Here is an 18,081-nt window from a genome sequence, read left to right as displayed (position 1 = left end):
TTGGGTTACCACTACTCCCCCCACGACAGCCCCACAAGAGCAGCATAAAGCTGCCCTGCAACACCCATGCTAATGTTGCTTATAATTTAAGTTATAAATCATTAGGGATACTACTCCGGGCAGACTTTTACAGAGGAATGATTGATTGCTGACAACAACAGCAGGACAGAAAGAGTAAAACAGACCTACTTTCTACAGAGTGGAATACCGAGAGGCAACATGCTTTCTGCTCCAAGCAGAAAGAATATAAGAAAAGCATGTAAGATGAGTAGATCAAGACTTCCTTATATAAACACAAGGCATCAGGATGGGTCAGAAAAGCTTAAAGTACACTGACAACGCATTGGCTTAGAAATCTCCTCAAGGTTTTGAAGTTCACGGAAATGCAAATTTTCTGTCAAACTAGAGGAAGTAGATGAACCAAAATATACAGGAAGCTAGGATACACAGATTCTGCAAAGGCCCAGGTTTTGTGTCTCAGATTTTTACTTCTTGCCTATATATGTGTATATGCAAAATCTGAAATTAAAATATATCCCATTTATCTTACCTAGAGATAAGTAGGTGTTTCTGCCAAAAGAGATTACAAAACTTTCTGGAAGATGCTCATCGTACAAGAAGGGAGCATGCATGCTTAATTACAAGCAGTTAGAAAAAAGATAATCCTAAATAATTAAAAAAGCAGATCCAGCACCATAGCAGTCCAACTCTTCTGTATCTAAGAGGAATTTGAGACAAAGCAGTACCACAACTGGGCAATGCTGCCTCCAATCGATAAACTGATGCTTTCTGCTCATAGCCCATTTCTGATTTCTAATTTTTAAGAAAGAAATCACTGACTGCTCATACTGCAAACATGGAGGGCTGTAATACCCTGGAGTGATCTTATCACATGCTAGTACAGTTCTACAGTTCAAAATACTTTTACCTTAGTACTTTGTTGTATGTAGTAGAGCAACATAATTAACCAGTAGTAGGTAGTGTTTATGTTAGTTCTCAAAAGGTTAAGAAGCTGATTACAGCTAAAATCAGCTTTGCCTGGGGCTTCAGTGGGTCTGTGTAATGAAATAAGACAAGCAAGGCACAGTGTCACCCAACACAAACTATAGCACTTTCTCCTCTGTTTTGACCTTTTTCATTAGATGAGCAAGCCAGGTTTTAGCTTAGTCGAAACATTTTGAACAGATTAGTTCCCAATAAACTCTGAGTGGTAAATCAGGCATTCATCATTCCTTTCCTTGAGTGACTCAGTGAGACCACACTGGAGAGGTTCCTCAGTAATAGTGTCAACTTCGTTTTCCCCCAGAATAACCTCTTTAATTAATTATTGTTTTTTTGAGGGGGAGGAGGGTAGGATGGGGGTGGACAAGGTTTCCAAAGGTGAATGGCAATTACTTCAAATCACAGAATATCTTCAGCTTCCATTTTTATCTCTCATTTTATTATTTTGATTCTAGAGTTGCAGAACAACAAACAGATAACTTCATAAACACAGCAGAGAAGACATTAACATTTCTAAGTAACCACGGGTAACCCACTCGGCAGAGCTGCGGCTCACTCTCTCTACATAGCTTCACTGCTCATTGAAGCCAAGCAAGGTGAACACTATAATGGAGGTGTTTAAGGAGGTTTAATAATGTAGACACAGGATCAAGCCAGCCTGACATCAGAAGAACACTTTCCATACCACCATATCACAACTACATTTAAATGTAGGCTGCAGTGCCTATTGCTTCCATAATCTTGCCATCTTTGAACATGAAGGGAACAAAAGATTAAAAAGGCAAAGAATAATAATGAGAGATTTAGATAAAAACCTGTAAGTTAGGGAATACACTACGCTTTCCTGAATTTTCTGCACTAATCTAAAATAATTTTTTTGATCATTACATATTTGATCTGTAACTTCAAGTCCAGCTCTGCTTGTGGATGAACTGCAGCTAACTGACACAACTTTTATGTTGTGGAAGTAATCATATGAAACAATAGTATCTGCAGATGACTTGTGCATAGTCATTTGCAGATAACAAAATCCTAACTTATTTTAATTTATTAAGTTGTAAATGAAATGTTACAGAAATCGTGTCCCCATGCTTGCACACCTGTGTTGGTTCCTAATCCAACAGTACTTCATGAATTTGTATGTGGTTAGCCTGCCTTGCCATAGCTGTATAGCATGCTCCTATGCTGCAAGCTGTGCAAGAAAGTTAATATACCAAGTTTAGCATTAGGGCAGGAGACACGATGTCCTTCTGGATTTTCAGTGAACTTAAATGACAGTGCTGTTACTGGTCTGCACAGTTTATTTGAGATAAATGCATGTATTAAGAAGAGAAAAAAGCCTATCACATGGCAAAATACAGAAGTGTTTTGTTGGAGTGTCCATAATTATTACAAATAGCCTTACTTTTTGATTGCATCATCAGCCAGCCAGGAAGCTCCCATCTACCTCTCTACAGTTAAAGCAGAGCCATGTTCTTCGGAAAGAACATACACTAGCTATATGTATATATTACAGATTTAACAGTAAATCCCTGTACAATTTTTTCATATATCAGCTTTTTTAGAATACTCTTTTTGTCAGCTGACTGTGGTACACAATAATTCAATTATTTACATCCAGTGGAAACCACCATCCAGGCAGAACAGCCTATTGTCTGCCTTCCCCTTTCTGTGCTGAGATCTTGCCACATGTCTGATGCAGAAGCATATAATTTATGTGAGGATTGGAATGTGGGTGAGGATAAGACAACTTCCTGATGCAACACTGTGGCCACAAACAGCAGGTTCGCACCATGTAGGGCCATCTCTGCTGTCCCAGCTCAGCTGGGAGAAGCTACTAGCATGCCCACTGCTGCCAAAATCCTTCCTTGTAAAGGGAAGAAATAAAGGAAAAAAGATCAAGTTTAAACACCCACAAAGGCATTTTCAAAATATAAGACTATGTAAGGAAGCAGACAAATAATCCTTAATGGATGATTGGGTCTTTCAATGGTAATTTCTCTTAGTTGCAATGGATGTCTGTAAATTAATTAATGGCACTTAGCTCTCGGGTATGACATTGATCTGTATCAAATATATAAACTTTTATATCAAACACACTCATAGACCACACTTGTTCCTATCTTCCAATTAATATGTCGTCTGCAAGACAAATTGTATTCAGAAATTAAAGTATCATTTTAAAAACCCCAGGCATAAATCTCCCAATCAGAAAATAACAATATACCAATTTAAAGTGTTGAACAACATTAATACCACAATAAATAACCACTCTGGTACATTTTAGCCTTCTTCTATCAGTTTGGAGAATGTAGCAGAGCCCTGTGCTACTACAATTGAGTTGTTTCGAGGACTTCTAAAATATGAGATATAAAAATGTTGCCTCCAAGATCTCTACCACTAATACAAAAGAATCAACAACACTGAAGCAATAAATGGTGACCACTGCCTCACAGTGACATACTGTTTTGAGGTACATGAGCAGGTATCTCTGCAGATCAGAGGATGTGGACTGCCCCTATGGAACAGGGATGGGAACTTACTTAACTGCATGTGAATATAGGTGAATATGTGAAGATATCCTGGAGTTCCATGGCACTGCTGGTTGTGGTGGTAACAAGCTACAGATAACATCTGGATGTCAGTAACAGCCCACACAACTTGCACACCTCATTCAGGGGCTGTTACCCCAGGGTAACACTCTCACAGGGAACTTCCTCAAAGGGGACAGCTTTATTAGAGTCAGCCAAATGAGAGTGTGCATATGTATATAACTGTTGAGTTTGTACTAAATTTTTAATGTCTTAATGCCTTCATTTGCCTTTTACCCCTTTGACATAGCTTCACTGCAAACAGCTATATTTAATTTAAAAGTTTTTCTGGCTATTTTTTTCCCCTCCCCAAAATCAGAAGGCAGGAAGTAGATGGGTGTTAACTTAAAGAGGCAGCTGAGATGAGCTGCTGGCAGTGTGAAGCGGTAGTTATAGCTGGAACTGGTTAGTAATAGCTGGAAGCCGTAAGTGGTTCTAAGCTTTGAAGTCAGTGCAGCTTTGATGTGCTACTCCCATAGTAAATCGCAAGATAGTCTTGAAAGAAAAAGATTTCCCAAATACCATCTAAGTGTTATTGCTTGTGAAATCCTTGTATGATTTTTTCCCCTCTGTTGAACTTTAAATCTATCATTGTGCTGCTCTCAATCCCTCTCAGTCACTCCTGGTCTATTTTAAAGTATCTTGGTTAAAAGAATAATTACACCCATGCTTGATTTGGTGGAGGCAAGCAGCTTGCAGCATGTCATTTTGCTTTGCTGAAATGCTTCTGAGCATTTTCCTCCCCAGATCTACAGTGCTCAGACACCATGAGGGATCACAGGGTGGGATGCTGGAGCAGCAAAGAGCTGAGGCTGTAAGCCAGAGAAGCATCTCTCTGCAAGTGTACCCAGGGAGGTTTGCTTGTCTCCTGTTCACAGAAACAGCCACAGTTCTCCTGAGAGCTTTGGGAGAAGTGACTCCCTGATGCCTGGGAAAGAGGCTTCGCTATTGAAATTCAGCCATGCACATTGGCACTGCTGGGAGAGATGCAATGCTGAGTCCAAGGGGAAGAAAGATGAAGCCCACCAGGACCAGGCAAGTTTTTTTAATGGCTATTTGTCTTTCATACCAAAAAACCCACAGGCGAATATCTGTTGATTTTTACCCAGTAAACTGTCACTGAATTGTACAGTTGACCAGTATGAGCTTTCATGTTTAGTGAAAATATAAATGAATCTATGTTTGGACAGGTAGGTTTAAGAAGGCAACTCAGAAAAGCCTTATCTTTTGAAAATGGTTGTACAACATCCAATGTATTGTAACAGCTACATTTTAAACCTAAGCCTATGTCTCAAATGCCATACACAATTTACATGACAAAGCATATAAAAATAACCATTTTCAATGAGTCTGAAGCTAGCAGAGCAAGAGGACTAAAATGGTTTAAACCAGCATTTATTACCCATCAAAAAACTGTTTACCTGGGCACACATATTTGAAAAGGGAGACACCTGTCCCTGCCCATGATGAGTGGCAAGAACTACCTGGTCTTTAAGGTCCTTTGCAACCCAAACCACTCCATGAGCCTGTGATTTTATGATTAGAAAGACTACGTCTGCCTAAATAGACAGAAATCAAAGAAAGTTCTATGTGGCCAGCAAAATACAGGAGACTAACATGTCAAGGTTTCAGGTCAGTTAAGATTTCAATTATTCTCAAAGGATACAACAACAGACTTCTTGAGGGGAAAGATTGCCCACCAATCTATTAAAACCTTTGAAGTCTGGTGATGACTTCTATCCTGCTCTTTCATATTAGTTGCTAGTTATACCAATTACATTGTAACAGTGCACTCAAGCCAGACTCTGCAGACATATAAAACAGAAGGGAGACGTGAAATGGTGAAATACTGCTCTGCACACACCATAGGTACTTACAACTGTGAGCAGTGTCCTGCACGGTTCTGTACAGGTACAACCAGCAAAATGCTAATTACATTCTGTACCTTCACGAGGCTGGTGGTGTAGCTTTTACTACAAGCTAAATATATCCAAACTCTGGTTTGTCTAAGTGGAGTCTGACAACAGTGTTGGAACAAATTCAGTTCCAAAAATTGTTTTAATGTGCACTGGAATAATGATAACCAAAGTAAAGCTGTAAAGTGCAACCTCTCATAAATATTGCATATTCAGCACTGAAATCAAAGCAGTAACTTGCTGTTGCTTGCCAGTGAACTTGAGTGAGGCAGTGTGGGATTAGATGTGGAGTCTATTTGCATTAATTTTGCATCAATATCCATATTAATTTGAACACAATATTGTATCGAATTTGGGGACAGCACTCAGCTCAGTCTCCCTGGCGAATGAAATATCACTTGTAGAGCTTCAGTAAATCATTTAGTAGCATTAAAAAATGTCAGGCATGAAATCAGAGGAAAAGTTTAGAAAAAGACACGTACCACAGAAATTATATAAATGTTCATACTTCTATTTCACCTGGAATTTCTACAACTTTATTAAACACCAACTTTATGATCAACCCACAAAATAACAGAAAAAGTCCTCAGTTCTCTGCTGACCTCTGAGCTGCTTTGGAAGAAAGACCTCTTCTAAAAGGATGTAGAGAGGTAAGGAGAACTGACATTCCCAAGATTACGTGTGTACATTTTCTATTGACATCATGCAACATGAAGGGTACCCCGGTGGTATCTGTTTTCCAGTTAACCCACATTTCTCACAGGCTGGGTATACTGGTATTAACGACCACTCTGCATCTAATCTCCTTGTTTAAGGCATGCTCTTGCTTGGTTGGCTCAATGAGAACAACCTGTGGTATTTGGCTGGTGGGGAAGCCCATCACATTTTGGTGCCATCTCCACTGGATGTTTGTGGTTTCTCTTTGTTGTCACTCTGAGATGATAGAATATGAAAAACAGTAGTTTGGCTCTCCTTTAATTTGTCACTGGCTCCTCCTCTGCTTAGTGTACCAGAAATCCTGCTGTTAGTTTGAGTGAACACCTTGCTTCCCCACTTGTTAAGCTTCTCCATCCCATGCAACTTTTCCAAAAAATGCACGGCATTTACCAGGCATTGGTACAAGCAATCAGCTAGGACAGACTGACTGATTAAAATCATGGAAACTAGAAATGTCATGAATGCTGCAGCCTGGAAGAAATGAATGTTCATTAAAAAACCAGGTGGAAATCCACTCCTTTTTTAAGATGGATGAGGAAGGGAGAACCTTCACCTATAAGACAGTGCAGTGGTTAGGCCCCTGACACTAGAAGCAACAGTTCCCATGTCAGTGGATGAGATCTTAAACCACCATCTCAAAGGAAGGTGACCAATTGCCAGTCAACAGTGCAGGGCTCTTCTTGTGTTCTTTCAGATCCTTTTTCTCCAAGGCTGCATCCATTCCTCTGGACAGGCTGGCAGATCTCAGATCTTTATGAGAAGCTGATATTTTCCTGAAGGAGAGGACATGTGTGCGAGAGGAGGTGTGTTCTTCAAAAGTAAGGAGAGAATGATATCAGACATAGCATGACACAAATGTTTATTAAGTTTCATCCAGGGCTATTAAGAGAAGAAGAAAAGAACACTCTTAAAACATTAGCTCCCACTTGCATTTAGTTTAAAATAATGGTCTGTTGGGACAAGAACTAAAGAGAGACCCAACAAAACCACTGGCAATCTTCCATGGCAGCTAATTTAGGTCCTTAGCAGCCAAAGGAATCTCCAAGATTTATAAACTGTGCTGAATTTGTAAATTGTGCAGTCAGTAGCAGAAAATCATCAAAATCATAAACATCCAGAATATTCCTGAAACAATCCAAATCCCATCTCACAGCTCTGATACATACTGTTATCAGTGACCAGCATAGTATTGCTGGACACTCTACTTCAGCCATTATCTTACAGGTGTCTGTTTAATCTGATGAGATTTTATGGGAGGTTTCCTTTGTGGAAAAGGGAATAGAGTTCATTGAATGGACCAAGCTGCATAAACAAATATCTAGAACTCTGTCCCCAAATTAGCTTAAGAACAAACATTCAAATGTAATTACTGAGAGTAAGGATGGGTGCTTGAATTTCCATTTTCTAGAATCAAAAAGTGATGCTTGCTTCTGTGGCACAAGTGTTTTCAGATATGTTTATGTTCCCATTTGTTTCTGTTGCACACGTAGCTGTGTAGTGGAAAGGTCCTGTTGGAGCAGTCACAGCATGCACACCTTTAGGCAGGAAAACTCCCTTCCATGCAAAGCCTTTCCAGTTTAACACCCAGTTCAGTATATAGTTTAACCTCTCACTTAATACCACTGATCGTCTGGAAGCAAAGATGGTAATAAAAGATGACCTGCTTTTCCCAGCAAGGCAAAGTCAGAGATAAGGTCTGCCAGATTCAAACAGATCATCATGTAAGTATTTAAGAGTCAAAATTTGCCTTCAGATTTCAAATATATGTTGGATTTATTTATTTGTATTATGAACTGTATTGTGTGCATTTTATAATGTGTATAATTTCAAACAATACATCAACATAAAAAATCTCAGATAAAGTGGTAAGAACTTTATACATATTGCCACATTTGCACAAGCCTTGTTCTTTAAAGCAGTGGTGGGCATTTAACAGTATTTGTTTAAAAGTACATGACATTTGTCTTCAAACTGACTACTGTACCACAGCAGTAGTAATCAATATAATGTAAAATTATTTATTCTATTAACCATGTGGATTATTTCTCTGTTAAGCTGTTGTAGGTATGTCTTGCAAACCTATCTGAAATAAAAGAATTAACGTGTGAGGAAAGTCCTTCACATAAGAATTCGAATATAGATTAAAAAACACTGCTTATTAAATGTTATTCATTAAATTAAAGTATTCATTGGAACATGTAATTATTCTTAATATTAAGATATATATGATAAATAATTATTTCATAGGGTATGGTTTGCATGTTGTAATATAAGGATATAATATATCTGTTTAAATTAGCCTTGTCATTAACACTACCTGTGTAACCAATTAACATTTGAATTCTTAACACTTCTTTACTTTTGCTTTTATTATTATTATTAACTATATAATAACCACAGTGCTTTTAAAACAAGTCTCTTAACTGTCCCTGTATACCAACATGACAAGATTAGTTGCCAGTACAGGTTATCAGAAAATGACAAGCCCTTTCTACAGAGAATTGGGCCTCCTAAATGTTTGTTGGCAGGAGAAAGTTTAAAGGGCAAATATACTTTGAAAAGGGTCTCTAAAAACAGCATTGTGGAGTGCTTTCCCATGTTTTTGGGTATCTCACAGGTTGGTAAACAAATCCTTCTAGCTGAGAGCTAGATGGAGCAGTCAGAAAACTGTTATGGTAGCAGGTAGAGGGCAGGGTACTAAGAAGGCAAAGATCATATAAATTTAATCTCCATGTGTTGCAAAGAAATTTATCTAGCAAATAAAAAGAAAAGGAATGATTAAATTAATGCTATGCCAATTGCTAGTTTTTCCTGTTCTTGTTTGTTGTCTAACCACAGCCATGAAGCCCAGTTTGATATAACTGGCATTACTGATGGCTGTTCAAATCATTTGTAGGCCTGGAGTATTAAAAAGTCACTTATTACCTAGATTTACCTTATTGCCTTATTACTTAGGTTGGTTCAAGTACATGTAAGTGATGAGGATGTGGTGCTCCATTATTAACAACAGGGACAAAATGTAATCTTGGGTCTATCATGCATGTAAAATAGTACACAAAAAAAAGCCCAGGAGAAGATGTTGTTGAGGAGCTTTGTTACAGACAACTTTGGCAAAACAGTGAATGGGCTAAATTTGTCCTAGGCACACCTCTGCAATGCATAGAGAGTTTCCTCACCTTGAAAGGTATGAGATGAACATCAGGATGTTCATCAGGAGATGAACATCAGTGGTCACAAATACTAAGACCAGTAGTGCTCTTAGACAAAAATGTGTAATACCTTCCATGACTACCATTTTGGGCAGTGTTTTGATTGGATAAAGACAAGTGGCTGGCTTCTTGGGGCCTGTGAACCTGACGACACATATTGGTGGAACTGAACAGAGAGAAGTCTCTGCTAGCAACACATAAGCTTGAGCTTGAAAAAGGGTATTTTTTCTTCAAAATAGAATAAGGTTGGTAAATTTAATCAAGGTGTGATATTTAAATGAATGAATGATATTTTTAGAAAGTTGCTGGATGACAAAAGAGCACCTAACAGTATATAGTGCCCCTGGTTTAGCATAAAAGTGAAATCAGTTAAAGAATATAGAAAAAATGAGAATCATGTAAATATGATAAAGAAGGCTGAGGTTATCTGAGTAAAATAATGTATGGCTGGCAAACTTAGCAAAATACAAAAGCAACAAATGCAATCCACAGCAAAAATGCATCAATTTTCAGATGGAGCTGGTGAAACTGTAAATAACAATGCAGAAAGAGGTATGAAATTGTTCAGTATGTTTCTGTTTTGTATTTGGAGGAAAAAAAAAAAAAAAGAAAAAGATTGTTTGATGAAGTACACTCTTTTTACTGCTCATCAATATCTTCTCAGGGATAAATATTTCTAAATTGGCAGGCTTGCAGAGTTTGGACTCAAGGATCATAAATCAGCTAACTGGCTATGGATGTTCATTTACAATAATGCTTAAAATAGCAGAGAAGTTATAGAAGATGGGAAAATCCTAACCCAAAATTTCAGGGAAAACTATTTGGATAGGTAGCCTTATGTAAATCTCAAGACAAATAAAGGAGAAATGGATATCTATTCATAAATAAGGTCCATAAATTACTACCCCAAGTACTATGGGCATGAAAAACAAGTCTCTTTTTTGAGGGTGGCTGTTGCTCACTCAGCTGTTCCTGAGGCTGTATGCTCGCACCAAAGAAGAATGGGTAACTAAAACTGGAAGTTTGGTCAAGACTGCCCAGAGAGGATGTGTAATTACACAACACAAAGGAAAGGACTGAGAAGATGAGCACCTAATATAAGAACATTTGCTCCTGCTCTGGGCAGGGGGATGAGGCTGATGCACACTAAAAATCCCTTTTAGAACCACAATACTGTGATATTGGAATCTACTAATGAGGAATTAAGGTACAAAAATATAATTAATTCAAGCCAATTCAACTTACTGGAAAATAACCCCTAAACAAATAAACTCAATTTCACACTTTGATGAATTAGCATGTTTAGCTGATAAGGATTTCTATGAAAAGAGAGTACACTCAAGTTTTTGTCAGGCAATTGATTTATTTCCCGAGAATATTCTGAGCAGGAGGAAAATTTGTCAACTTTGCCAAGCATTTTTAGAAAGTGCTTTATCTCCCTTTTGTTTTCAGCAACTAAATTTTGCTCTTCTCAGGCTTCCCATGAAACTTCTGGACTGTTGTTACACTGGAGCCCTCACCTGTTCTGGTTGACTGGTGGTAACTGCTGCTTTGCCAGCTGTTTGATTCCAGGTGCTGTGTCTAGCATGTGAGTTACTCCCCCTTGTCTTTCAGGACAGATATTAAAATGTCTTCCTTTTACTAGGAAGATACATCCTTTGGTTTTTTTTTTTCCATGCTGTAAACTACTACCACACTAGTTGGAGAAACTTAACTACAACTTCGTTACTTAACTAAAACTTCAACTTAAGCAGAAATTGGTCAATGTTTCATAAATCCACGAGGGGACAAATAGAACAATTTAAAAATTGCTTTCTCATGAGAAAGGGTGGAAAGTCAGTATTATTCCACGTTACTAAGAACTTGCAGACTAAATAATATGGAGAAACACAATTGAATGGAGATGTTATTGCTGGAGTGTCCTATTCAACCACACAGGAAATATATACAGATTTGCCGCTGGTAAAACTCGTGTAAATGTGAAGATGGATGGGATGATTATTAACAAGAAAGGTGATGGCCTTCTTATTTGTTTTTTCATGGTAGTGTATTTATTTGGTTTATTTTTTTTAAAAAAGCTACCTGCAATGTTTCCTAACACTAGTTTAAAACTGAGATGAAAAGCAGCAGTTCTAGAAAGGGAAAGTTCCTTCTAAATCGACTCTTTACAGTACTGGAAAACTGGTTACAAAAGGGTCAAATGTAACTGTTGCCTCATGAAATGAGAGAAAATCAAGTAGCAAAGATTCATAATTACATTAGTAGAATGTAGACAAGTCTCAAAGTTGAATGACTGGAGATGTTACATAGAAATGTATGAAAGCATTTGAAACCTGGAGATATTAACTTGCACTGAGACTTAAAGAATTCAATCTATTACGTTTCTCAAAAGAAAATGGTGTGTTGACTCAATGACCGTATGTAATTCACAGGGAGAAAACACAAATGTACTGAACAGCTCTATAATTTAGTGTAGAAAAGGCAAAACAAGAACTAATATTTGGAACCTGAGATCAGACAAAGACAAACCAGAAACGAGCCAATCTACTTAACAGCTTGCAGATGAAAAAGGGAAGGAAGCAATGGATTCCCCATCTCTTGAATCCTTCCAGCCAAGGCAGAATAACTTACTAGAAGAAATATTTTCACCTAATTAAAGTTTTGAATTTCAGTATAATATCTGGTCAGAAGTTAAAAACTTGTATTCTAAAAGTGGACAATAAGTGATCTAAGCATCCTTCCCAGCTTAAACTATACACATTTATGAAAAAAGGAAAGTTTCCTACTGAAATAGAACTTTTTGAAAAATTCTAACAAATCCAAAGGTAGCCCTGGTTTCATACCTGAGATGTTTTAGCTTTCTGAAATTCCTTTCCCAGAGAATTTTTTGTAAGCAGGAGACATGTTTTTGTAACTGTACTTATGTTTACATTTTTTCCCTAGGAGAGACTTCTTCTTGATGTCCCTCTAGTCTGACCAAAGTCATGAAGAAGTTTGTCGTCTTGTCACCAATCAAATTTGTCTGTGTAAAAAAGTATGTAAAGAAAACACATTCCCGCCAAAAAAGAGTAATCTTTAACCTTCTAAATTAAGAGCCTTGTGTCATTGTATTATACAACAGTGTAATCCAAATCTAAATCCAAATCCGAATCTGGATTCTAACAGAAAATGAAAGCCAAATGTGAAAACTGTTTTGGATTTTATATCAATACAAATAAAGATTTTGCTGTTGAATTTTGGAGGCAATCTCTCAGGGAATACCTCTTTTCAGGTGTTGAGCTCCAGAAGACTTTGCAGTCAAGCACGGGAGTAAAACCTGCCAATGTGCAGACAGGTATGTATATATAAGGAACTAATGAGACAGCATTGAGTAGTATCAGAAGCAACAGTAACAGCAGTCTAACAGTTGTCAAATGCTTAATAGGAAATATTAGACTAGTAATTTAAATTATTCATTATTACCACAAAGACAGCCTCAGGGACAACAACTAGTTCACTCTAGTCTAAAAAATTGCAATGATAAACAGATGTGTTTGAGTACAAGAATAATTTTTGATGAAACTTTCTCTAATATCAGTATTGCCTCAAGTACATGTAACTATTTTGTAGAACAGTAAATGAATGAGTGTTATTGAACGTTCTGATAGAAGCAACATTTGGCAATTCAAGGAAATGCTTTCAATTCACATTTTCATGTTAAAGTTTTAAATTTCAGTATAATATCTGAAAGATAAGAGGTCAGAAGAAAGGGTCAGAAGTTAAGAACCCGTATTCTAAAAGTGGACAATAAGTGATCTAAACATCCTTCTCAGCTTAAACTATACCCATTTATGAAAAAAGGAAAATTTTCTACTGAAATGGAACTTTTTGAAAAATTTTCATGTTTACTTTTGAGTCCAGAATGGAATCTGCAATATTATTCAACAGGTCTCTATAGACTTTGTCTTTTCCAAAGCATTGTAGAGGTAAGCTACTCTAAGCACAACATAGGAGCTCACATCCAGCTGGGTTTACACATGAAATGAAAAACCGTCTGCAACACCTGAGACTGAGCAGAAGTATAAAAGCAGAGCTCCTCTGAAGAATCAGGAATAGGGAAAAAGCTACCTTTTCCCATGTGAAGAAGACAAAAGTTAAAGCAGGACTTGGTGCAGCAACCACCAGAGCTGTGGCTAAGACAGTCTGAGGCTTCAAAGTTACCATATTAATTTCCAGTCCCCAACAGACCAAGTACAACAGCAGAAATGGAAGTGCAGGACCAGTTTTAGCAGCATACGAGAATGTTAAAATGGGTGATGAAGCAAGCTTCACACTGCAGATTCCTGCACTCCTCCTTAATACTTGTGTATTAATCTTGCAAATACCTTAAATTAACATGCAGCTAGACACAGGAACTTGCCATCTTGACAGATAAGCTTCAGCATTTTGTCTTTCCTCCTGAAACCCAAAGTTTTTATTGACAGAACTACATGCACATGAAGACATAAAATGTAAAGAGCTTTACAGTAAACACTGCTTAATGTATTATTAATACCCATGAATGACTAGTGAATGCAGAAATAACATTTTTAAGAGAATGGAAAAATTGCTTAATTGCTTTATTTTAAAAAGTGCATGGTTTTGTTCCTATTTTTGTACTGCTGGGCACCTATTCCTCATCATGAAACACTAACAGCAGAAAACAACCCAGAACAGTCCTCATTAAATTGATTAAAGGGTGAACAAAAAAAAGAGAAGCATTGGTACACTGGGCTAAAAGCTGCTAAGAGTTTGAGTCAGGTATTGTCTCAGCACTTAATGTAGTTTATGGTTCCTTCTACAAATGTGTAAGAGTGGAACTGTAGTGTGGTACAAATAGAGCTGAGGGAAAAAAGCATGAAGAAATAAGTTGATCCTTCCCTACAGCTGTCACAAGCCTCAATAACGCAATAGTGTGCAATTACCCCTGCACACAGACCCTGTGGTGTTGGAGAGTCCATTCGACCTCACTGGAGAGCATCCTGTTTGAACCCCAGGATCTGCTCAGCATGGGGTGCATCTGCAGATAGACAGATGTCTGCAGATAGACAGGCTTGTCTGTGAAAATACACAACTGAATTCTTAAAACAGCTGTCTTAAACTCTTAAAAAAGGCAGGAGTCAGCTGTTAGGCAAAGCCAACAGAAACTACCACTGCCATAATCCAATGGGGTAATTCATTATTTCCTGGGTATCAACACAAGCTTTGCAACAAGGGCTCTACCTGATCAGTCAGTGCACTTCTATGTATTGCCACAGGCTGCACACCTGCTCTGCCAGTGAAGGGTTATGAATATTTTCTAAATTCAAAGTAAAAAAACCAAAACAAAACACAAAAAGTTGTGCTAAGCTTACCTAAATGTAATTAAATGTTTGATATATAATACAGAGTGCAATCTTGATTTTTGGTACCAGAAAATATTATCTGAAGATTCACTTGAGAGCACCACCAGCAAACGTCATACCGGCCCCCCAAAATTAAATTTGTTTTTCTTCTACCAGCCTGACACTACTTTATTCAGCTGTATGAATTAATTCTTGCACTTCTTCTCTTGTTACATAGACATACATTCAAGTTTAAGCTCTTCTGTGAATAGAACTTTTCTTGATTGCTGGCAGTGTTTCATTTCATTGTTTGTCTTTTAAGTTATAATTTCCTTGTTTCACAATGTTTTAATTACACTGGCTGCAACTGTTAACAGAATAACTAGCGATTTTGGGGGCCAACTAGGAAGGCTTTAAAAAGATTTGATTAGGCAATTCATTTTACTAATGTTTCAACATCTTCACTTGATTATTTTAAATGAGTGTTGGTGCATATCCACTTCGGTAAAATGCTGAGAAGTTTTATTGTTTCTTCTAAATAACAAGCTTTACTGGCAGAAACACATGAGCTACGGAATACAAACAGGATTCAGGAAAACAAAGGCCATGTTCACCTGTCAGAATTTACCACAATACCTTCCCTGGGATGAAGTTCAAGCCACTATCTGGAAATCAAAGTGATTTACTTTCTGAAGAGCATCAGAGATGAATGTTTTGGTCTTGGTTTTTGTTTGTTTGTTTGTTTGTTTGTTTTACCCATGGATCTGCTTTCTCCCATCCCCACTTTCAGCTATTCCTGCCCAGTAGTTGATCCAATAAGATGATTTCCCAGGGGCTTCTGAAATCCCTGCTCCAGAACTAGGAGAAATGTTGAAAGGTCTCAGAGACATAGCATGAATTACAACTACACTTAAAAGTAATGCAGTACAACTTGTCATTAAACCATCTATTCCATTGTCTCTGTCAAATTCCAAGCTGATCTCTAGTCTCGTAACCAGAAATATTCCCAACCCTACTCCATTTTATGTGGTGAACTTTAATGTACAGACACCTTTGAAGTCTTCATCTTTCTCCACCCTACATTTTCTTGTATCTTAGATGGGAGATGGATCTATCTCCTGTAAGACAGAACAGATGTATTTTGATTTGATTCCATTAGGAAGGTAGGTTAAGACCGAGACAGAAGATAACCTCAACTATAAACAGACGTCCCTTAATTACATCTGAAAGTAAAGAGGGTAAGATATAGGAATTTTTAAAGTTCTAAACCCCCTGTCAGGGGAATTTGTGCCAACTTCCAAAAAGCCCCATTCAACTTTGTTTTGAACACTTTCAGGGATGGATCATCCACAACTTCTCTGGGCAACCTGTCCCAGTGCCTCACCACTCTCAAAGCAAAGAGTTTCTTTCTTGCCTTTGCTCATCGAAACCTGCCCTCTGTCACTTTGAAGCCTATCACTCCATGCCCTCATCAAAAGCCCCTCACCAGCTCTCTTGTAGCACCTTTAGATATTGGAAGGCTTTCCAAGGTCCCCCAGAGAATTCTCCTCTCCCAGCTGGACAACTCTTTCACCCTCTCTTCATGTGAGAGGTCCCCTGCCCCTCTGAGAATCTTTGTGAATCCTCTGGACTTGCTCCAGTGGGACTAAATCTATCTTGTGCTCAGATCCCCAGAGCTGGATGCAGACATCCAGATGGGGTCTCACCAAAGCAGAGCAGAGTGGCAGAACCAACCACCTGGGCCTGTTGGTCATGCTTTTGATGTACCCAGGATCCAACCAGGATATGGTTGTCTTTCTGGGCTGGAAACACACACTGGCAGGCCAGGTTGAGTTTTTTATCAACCAACAACTGCGTATCATTCTCAGAGCTGCTGTCAATTGGTTTCCTACACAGTCTGTACCTGTGCTTGGGATTGCCCTGATCCATGTGAAGGACCTTGTACTTGGACTTGAGGAATTTTATGGAGTCCATTTCTCTTCTGCAGGCCCGCTTCTCAAAATCCCTCTGGGTGACATCTGTTCCCACCAGCATGCCAGCTGCAGCACACAGCTTGGTGTTGTTGGCAAACTTGCTGAGAGTGCACTCAAACTCATTGTCCACATCACCCAACAAGATGCCAGAAGATATTAAACTATGACACCACCATGCAACCAAATCCTTGAGACACGGATGAAAGACTCTGAAAGTAGGACCCACAAAGTATCTTTTGCCACAGGAACAGACAATGGATTCATTATGGCTTGCTTTTTCTGTATTGTTCTCAACAATTTTCTGTAATGCTCTCAACATTTTATTATTGAGGTGTATTCATTCCATTTTTTGTAATCAAGTAAGACATAAATCAATTATGACAAACATTTTAATTCCTTAATAATTCTTTAATCAAAAGCTTCAACAACTCTATCTGGAAATACAAGCAATCTTTCCAGTTTGATGGTCATTTATTTTGTCTCTAGTAATTTTAAGGAAAAAGCAATCAAGAGACTGTGAGATAATCTGCAGTAGGAACTGCTCACCAATTAGGATTGCCTGTAAAACCCAGTATACTGAATAGCTGAATATCAGACCCTTTTTGCAAAAGTTGGCTGAAGTGATGTGACAATGAAGCAGTTATTTCTGAACTTATTTTCAGTGCAAACAGAGATACAAGATGGGCTTCCAAGCATAGAAGTGAATCTTTCTACTGCAAAAGGTTTATTTTAAAAGATCTGTCATTGTTCTGATTGCTCCCATTGTCATTCATTGAAATACCAAGGGCAATGCTGCCAGGATTTGAGTGTGGGCTCTTTCAGTACCACAGTTCTCAAGAGAGTGAAATAAAATCTCTCTGAGTATTCAGACAGTATTAAACATTAAAAAAGAATGCTCCTACATCTAGTAATATTTAATAAATTTATTACGTATTACCTTAATGCAGATTTATACTGCTGCTCATATAAAGACACTGTACAAATTATTAAATTGGTTCTCTGTAAATGTCTTACAGTTGTTCATGTAAGAGGCAATTACAAGAAATATAAGCAAAAAACATGTGAGCAAACTGATAATTCAGGAACAGTCACATGAAGTTATACTATTTGAAACTATATTTATATTACAAAGAACTAGACTGGAAATAGTTATCTTACATTAAATCTTTATTAAAAAAATCTCTGTTGAGAATATCTAAAACATTAGTGATTTAATTTATTGCAATGTATGCACTAAATACAAATACTCAACTTTTACTGGCTGAAATCCTACTCCATTTAAATTAATTCTTCTACCACTTCAGTGCAGCTTGGGAATTCATTAAGTGGTG

This window comes from Sylvia atricapilla, chromosome Z (genome assembly GCF_009819655.1).
Source record: "Sylvia atricapilla isolate bSylAtr1 chromosome Z, bSylAtr1.pri, whole genome shotgun sequence".
NCBI lineage: Eukaryota > Metazoa > Chordata > Aves > Passeriformes > Sylviidae > Sylvia > Sylvia atricapilla.
This window is presented reverse-complemented; position numbering follows the sequence as displayed.